General features: G+C 44.6%; 2 non-coding genes across 2 annotated transcripts; both read right to left on the bottom strand.

Moving 5' to 3' along the window:
* Positions 1–1320: 1320 nt before the first annotated feature.
* On the bottom strand, positions 1321–1403 carry trnas-aga (transfer RNA serine (anticodon AGA)). Its single transcript has one exon. It is a non-coding gene; the product is annotated as a tRNA-Ser (tRNA).
* Positions 1404–5269: 3866 nt separating this feature from the next.
* On the bottom strand, positions 5270–5351 carry trnaf-aaa (transfer RNA phenylalanine (anticodon AAA)). The gene has a single exon. It is a non-coding gene; the product is annotated as a tRNA-Phe (tRNA).
* Between the last annotated feature and the right edge of the window lie 2432 nt (positions 5352–7783).

The following is a 7783-nucleotide window of genomic DNA, read 5'->3' as shown; positions in this document are numbered from 1 at the left end:
ATGCATTTCACTGCAGATCAGTGTGAGGTGCTGTGTTAAAGAATTTCACTGTAGATCAGTGTGAAGTGGCAGGTTAACGAATTTCACTATGGATCAGTGTGAGGTGGTGTTAAAGAAGTTCACGAGAGATCAATGTGAGGGGGTGTGTTAATGAAATTCACTATAGATCTGTGTGAGGTGGTGTGTTGATGAATTTCACTATAGATCAGTGTGAGGTGGTGTGTTAATAAATTTCACCGTAGACCAGTGTGAGGTGGTGTGTTAATGAATTTCACTGTAGATCAGTGTAAGGTGGTGTGTTAATCAATTTCACTTTAGATAAGTGTGAGTGGGTATGTTAATGAATTTCACTGTGGATCAGTGTGGGTGTGTTAACGAATTTCACTGTGGATCAGTGTGAGGTGGCGTGTTAATGACTTTCACGAGAAATCAGTGTGAGGTGGTGCGTTAATGAATTTCACTGTAGATCAGTTTGAGGTGGTGTGTTAAAGAAATTTACTGCAGATCAGTGTGCGGTTGTGTGTTAATGAATTTCACTATTGACAAGTGTGAGGTGGTGTGATAATAAATTTCACTATAGGTCAGTGTGAGGTGGTGTGTTAATAAATTTCACTATAGATCACTGTTAGGTGGGGTGTTAATGAATTTCACTGTAGATCAGTGTGAGGAGTGTGTTAATGAATTTCACTGTAGATCAGTGTGAGGTGGTCTGTTAATGAATTTCACTATAGACAAGTGTGAGGTGGTGTGTTAATGAATTTCACTATAGGTCAGTGTGAGGTGGTGTGTTAATGAATTTCACTATAGATCAGTGTGAGGTGGGGTGTTAATGAATTTCGCTGTAGATCAGTGTGAGGTGGTGTGCTAATGAATTTCGTTATAGGTCAGAGTGAGGTGGTGTGTTAATGAATTTCACTATAGATCAGTGTGACGTGGTGCATCAATGAATTTCAAAATAAGGCAGTGTGAGGTGGTGCGTTCATGAATTTCACTATAGATCAGTGTGAGGAGACTAGTTAATCAATTTCACTATAGATCTGTGTGAGGGGGAGTGTGAATGAATTTCACTTTCGATCAGTGTGAGGTGGTGTGTTAATGCATTTCACTGCAGATCAGTGTGAGGTGGCAATCAAGAGCATTAATTAACGTAGTATTCTCCTTTGGCTTCGGCCTCTCGTAATGTCACAATGGGGTGAAGTGCTTGTTATACTTTCTGCTTGAAACTTTGTTTGATTGTCGCTTTGAATCTCGGCAGAGGAACCGAAAGGCAGCAGTTCAAATTCAGTAAAAACCGATCATTTGGGACGACGTCCTCGGTGTCGTAGTCGACAGGATTCGAACCTGTGCGGGGAAACGCCCAATGGATTTCTAGTCCATTGCCTTAACCACTCGGCCACGACTACTCTGACGGTGGTTTGGACCCACGCAGCTTCTCAATTGCTTCGAAATCGGTGCCTCTGCTGTGAACACGCTGGCACATAATCAGATGGGTTCATGTGGAATAATTCCAATTGCAAACATTTTCATATCTGGCTCTGTGGTGCAATGGGCCAGCCCGTTCTGCTGTTAAATGAAAGGTTGGTGGTTCGAGCCCACCCAGAGATGTGAGTAAATTTTAATTTCTGCAAACTCATCTATTGTTTAAAAATGGAGTCTTTGATTCCGTGAAATGGACAGTGGTGAGCATACTGCTGCTGTCTTCCTGTTTCCAATGGGAACAATCGATTCATCGATCAGTCTTCTGCCAGGCAGCATGGATATTCTACATCCCTTATGCCAATGCTCCAAGTGCAGCGTTCTTGCATTAAAATCCAGCTGGAAAATCGGCCACAGTGGATAATCCATTCTGAAAACCCTTTTCTACACTTTCCTCAGGTTTACAGATACATGGATTAGAATGGAAAGCTTGCAACTATTACAATTGCCAGAGAACTGCAGCTTCCTTGCATCGCTCTGCACCCTGATCACATGACAACAACCAACCAATCACGTAGAGCGGCGCGAGAACACACCCATTGAATGTGTCCAATCAGGGCCTGAGGATTGAACTGCTCTGTCACATGCAGTTCCAGTACGTTGGAGGACTCAGCTGTGAGCGGATGACTTGTTGCTGTCGCTAGCGCCGCGGCCGAGAAGCGAGCAGCTCCTGCAATCTCTTGTTTTCAGCCAAATGCTAGAGGTATGAATTTCTAATGACAAAATCTTTGACGCTAACTGATTTGGTTGCTGTATTTGAATGCGGTTTAGTGCCTCGCACGGGCCTTGTGATTTTCTTTTTGCATACGGTTTGCAGTGTGTGATCGCTTAACATTATGCGACTGAAATTAAATGCAATATCTGATTCAAATTGTTGCTTCATATGCCGTTCGGTCAAATTGAGGAAATTCGACACTACGAACGGGATTCAAATCGCCTTTTCTCTTGTGTGCTGCTTTTGTCCCTTTGTATGGCCGCGTGCCTCAGGGAATGTGGTTGGAGAATAAATCTTTGGCTGCATTGTTTTTCCTGCTGGTTGTCCATCCAGCTAAACATAGTTTTCTGTGGTGAAATGAATTCAGCAGACGCTACGAAGGAAGAACATATAAATTCTTTCATGGCTTGACTGGGCGGATTCTGAGAGGTTGTTTACCCTAGCTGTGGAGCCCGAACTAGGGGTCAAAGTTTCAGAATAAGTGGCCGGCCATTTAAGCTTGAGATGAGGAGAAATTGCTTCATTGTAAGGGTTGTGTATCTTTGGAGTTTTCTAACGCAGAGGGCTGTGGTGGTTCAGTCGTTGAGTACATTCCTAACTGAGATGGATATGTACATTACGGAAATCAAGGTATATGGGGCTAGTTCGGTCATTTTCAGTTGAGGTAGAGGATCAGCCATGATCTTATTGAATGGCGGAGCATGATTGAGGGCCGCTTGGCCAAATCCTGCTCCTATTTATTATGATCTAATGTACCGATTTAGGCCGGCGGTGTTGAGAACTGTGGCTCGTCTGCCTTAGTTCATTAAATAAGCATCGCAGTAGGAAGCAGCATCAACTGGAAGATGGCTGCGCGGAAGACGTGCATTTTCTTCAATGGGTTGCAAAATAAAATATTTTCGACGGTTAAAATTGATTTGACGGTTTCAAGAGCGTTAAATAACGTAGTATTCTCCTTTGGCTAAGGCCTCGTGTAATGTCATAATGGGGTGAAGTGCTTGTTTTTCTTTCTGCTTGAAACTTTGTTTGATTGTAGCTTTGAATCTCGGCAGAGGAACCGAAAAGCAGCAGTTCAAATTCAGTAAAAACCGATCATTTGGGATGACGTCCTCGCGGGCCTTAGTCGGCAGGACTCGAACCTGCATTGGGTAAACTCTCAATGGATTTCTAGTCCATCGCCTTAACCACTCGGCCACGACTACCCTGACGGTGGTTGGGACCCACGCAGCTTCTCAATTGCTTCGAAATCGGTGCCTCTGCTGTGAATACTCTGGCACATAATCACATGGGTTCATGTGGAATAATTCCAATTGCGAAGATTTTTATATCTGTCTCTGTGGCGCAATGGGCCAGCGCGTTCGGATTTTAACTGAAAGGTTGGTGGTTCGAGCCCACCCAGAGATGGGAGTAACTTTTAATTTTTGCAAACTCATCTATTGTTTTAAAATGGAGTCTTTGATTCCGTGAAATGAACAGTGGTGAGCATACTGCTGCTGCCTTCCTGTTTCCAATGGGAGCAATCGCTTCATCGATCAGTCTTCTACCAGGCAGCATGGCTATTCTACATCCCTTATGCCAATACTCCAAGTGCAGCGTTCTTGCATTAAAATCCAGCAGGAAATTCGGCCACAGTGGATAATCCATTCTGAAAACCCTTTTCTACACTTTGCTCAGGTTTACACATACATGGATTAGAATGGAAAGCTTGCAACTATTACAATTGCCAGAGAACTGCAGCTTCCTTGCATCGCTCTGCACCCTGATCACATGACAACAACCAACCAATCACGTAGAGCGGCGCGAGAACACCCCCATTGAATGTGTCCAATTTGGGCCTGAGGATTGAACTGCTCTGTCACATGCAGTTCCAGTACGTTGGAGGACTCAGCTGTGAGCGGATGACTTGTTGCTGTCGCTAGCGCCGCGGCCGAGAAGCGAGCAGCCCCTGCAATCTCTTGTTTTCAGCCAAATGCTAGAGGTATGAATTACTAATGACAAAATCTTTGACGCTAACTGATTTGGTTGCTGTATTTGAATGCGGTTTCGTGCCTCGCACGGGCCTTGTGATTTTCTTTTTGCGTACGGTTTGCAGTGTGTGATCGCTTAACATTATGCGACGGAAATTAAATGCAATATCTGATTCAAATTGTTGCTTCATATGGCGTTCGGTCAAATTGAGGAAATTCGACACTACGAACGGGATTCAAATCGCCTTTTCTCTTGTGTGCTGCTTTTGTCCCTTTGTATGGCCGCGTGCCTCAGGGAATGTGGTTGGAGAATAAATCTTTGGCTGCATTGTTTTTCCTGCTGGTTGTCCATCCAGCTAAACATAGTTTTCTGTGGTGAAATGAATTCAGCAGACGCTACGAAGGAAGAACATATAAATTCTTTCATAGCTTGACTGGGCGGATTCTGAGAGGTTGTTTGCCCTGGCTGTGGAGCCCGAACTAGGGGTCAAAGTTTCAGAATAAGGGGCCGGCCATTTAAGATTGAGATGAGGAGAAATTGCTTCATTGTAAGGGTTGTGTATCTTTGGAGTTTTCTAACGCAGAGGGCTGTGGTGGTTCAGTCGTTGAGTACATTCCTAACTGAGATGGATATGTACATTACGGAAATCAAGGTATATGGGGCTAGGTCGGTAATTTTCAGTTGAGGTAGAGGATCAGCCATGATCTTATTGAAAGGCAGAGCATGATCGAGGGCCGCATGGCCAAATCCTGCTCCTATGTACCGAATTAGGCCGGCGGTGTTGAGAACTGTGGCTCGTCTGGCTTAGTTCATTAAATAAGCATCGCAGTAGGAAGCAGCATCAACTGCAAGATGGCTGCGCGGAAGACATGCATTTTCTTCAATGGGTTGGAAAATAAAATATTTTCGACGGTTAAAATTGCTTTGACGGTTTCAAGAGCGTTAAATAACGTAGTATTCTCCTTTGGCTTAGGCCTCTCGTAATTTGGTGAAATGCTTGTTATACTTGCAACTTTGTTTGATTGTAGCTTTGAATCTCGGCAGAGGAACCGAAAAGCAGCATTTCAAATTAAGTATAAACCGATCATTTGAGACGACGTCCTCAGTGCCAGTAGTCGACAGGATTCGAACCTGAGCAGGGAAACCCCAATGGATCTTTAGTCCATCGCCTTAACCACTCGGCCACGACTACCCTGATGGTGGTTTGCACCCACGCAGCTTCTCATTTGCTTCGAAATCGGTGCCTCTGCTGTCAACGCTCTGGCACATAATCACATGGGTTCATGTGGAATAATTCCAATTGCAAACATGTTGGTGTGTGGCGCAATGGGCCAGCGCGTTCGGCTGTTAACTAAAAGGTGGGTGATTCGAACCCACCCAGCGACGTGAGTAACTTTTAGTTTTTGCAAACTCATCTATTGTTTAAAAATGGAGTCTTTGACTCCGTGAAATGAACAGTGGTGAGCATACTGCTGCTGCCTTCCTGTTTCCAATGGGAACAATCGCTTCATCGATCAGTCTTCTGCCAGGCAGCATGGATATTCTACATCTCTTATACCAATACTCCAAGTGCAGCGTTCTTGCATTAAAATCCAGCAGGAAAATCGGCCACAGTGGATAATCCATTCTGAAAACCCTTTTCTACACTTTCCTGAGGTTTACACATACATGGATTAGAATGGAAAGCTTGCAACTATTACAATTGCCAGAGAACTGCAGCTTCCTTGCATCGCTCTGCACCCTGATCACATGACAACAACCAACCAATCACGTAGAGCGGCGCGAGAACACCCCCATTGAATGTGTCCAATCAGGGCCTGAGGGTTGAACTGCTCTGTCACATGCAGTTCCAGTACATTGGAGGAATCAGCTGTGAGCGGATGACTTGTTGCTGTCGCTAGCGCCGCGGCCGAGAAGCGAGCAGCCAAATGCTCGCTTGTTTTCAGCCAAATGCTAGAGGTATGAATTTCTAATGACAAAATCTTTGACGCTAACTGATTTGGTTGCTGTATTTGAATGCGGTTTAGTGCCTCGCACGGGCCTTGTGATTTTCTTTTTGCGCACGGTTTGCAGTGTGTGATCGCTTAACATTTTGCGACTGAAATTAAATGCAATATCTGATTCAAATTGTTGCTTCATATGGCGTTCGGTCAAATTGAGGAAATTCGACACTACGAACGGGATTCAAATCGCTTTTCTCTTGTGTGCTGCTTTTGTCCCTTTTTATGGCCGCGTGCCTCAGGGAATGTGGTTGGAGAATAAATCTTTGGCTGCATTGTTTTTCCTGCTGGTTGTCCATCCAGCTAAACATAGTTTTCTGTGGTGAAATGAATTCAGCAGACGCTACGAAGGAAGAACATATAAATTCTTTCATGGCTTGACTGGGCGGATTCTGAGAGGTTGTTTACTCTGGCTGTGGAGCCCGAACTAGGGGTCAAAGTTTCAGAATAAGGGGCCGGCCATTTAAGATTGAGATGAGGAGAAATTGCTTCATTGTAAGGGTTGTGTATCTTTGCAGTTTTCTAACGCAGAGGGCTGTGGTGGTTCAGTCATTGAGTAAATTCCTAACTGAGATGGATATGTACATTACGGAAATCAAGGTATATGGGGCTGGGTCGGTAATTTTCAGTTGAGGTAGAGGATCAGCCATGATCTTATTGAATGGCGGAGAATGATCGAGGGCCGCATGGCCAAATCCGGCTCCTATTTCTTATGATCTAATGTACCGATTTAGGCCGGCGGTGTTGAGAACTGTGGCTCGTCTGGCTTAGATCATTAAATGAGCATCGCAGCAGGAAGCAGCATCAACTGGAAGATGGCTGTGCGGAAGACGTGCATTTTCCTCAATGGGTTGCAAAATAAAATATTTTCGACGGTTAAAATTGCTTTGACGGTTTCAAGAGCGTTAAATAACGTAGTATTTTCCTTTGGCTTCGGCCTCTCGTAATGTCATAATGGGGTGAAGTGCTTGTTATACTTTCTGTTTGAAACTTTGTATCTCGGCAGAGGAACCGAAAGGTAGCAGTTCAATTTAATTAAAATCCGTTCATTTGGGACGCCGTCCTCGGTGCCATAGTCGGCAGGATTTGAACCTGCGCGGGGAAACCCCAATGGATTTCTAGTCCATCGCCTTAAACACTCGGCCACGACTACCCTGCCGGTGGTTTGGACCCACGCAGCGTCTCATTTGCTTCGAAATCGGTGCCTCTGCTGTGAACACTCTGGCACATAATCACATGGGTTCATGTGGAATAATTCCAATTGCAAAATTTGCGTGTATGTCAATGTGGCGCAATGGGCCAGCACGTTCGGCTACTCAACTGAAAGGTTGGCAGTTCGAGCCCACCCAGTGACGTGAGTAACTTATAATTTTTGCAAACTCATCTATTGTTTAAAAATGGAGTCTTTGATTCCGTGAAATGAACAGTGGTGAGCATACTGCTGCTGCCTTCCTGCTTCCAATGGGAACAATCGCTTCATCGATCAGTCTTCTGCCAGGCAGCATGGATATTCTACATCCCTTATACCAATACTCCAAGTGCAGCGTTCTTGCATTAAAATCCAGCAGGAAAATCGGCCACAGTGGATAATCCATTCTGAAAACCCTTTTCTACACTTTCCTCA

Source organism: Somniosus microcephalus, unplaced genomic scaffold (assembly GCF_052327205.1).
Source record: "Somniosus microcephalus isolate GS21.2 unplaced genomic scaffold, FLI_Smic_1.0 unresolved_chr9, whole genome shotgun sequence".
In the NCBI taxonomy this organism is placed as follows: Eukaryota; Metazoa; Chordata; class Chondrichthyes; order Squaliformes; family Somniosidae; genus Somniosus; species Somniosus microcephalus.
The sequence above is the reverse complement of the archived record's forward strand: the minus strand, read 5'-3'. Positions and strand labels throughout refer to the sequence as shown.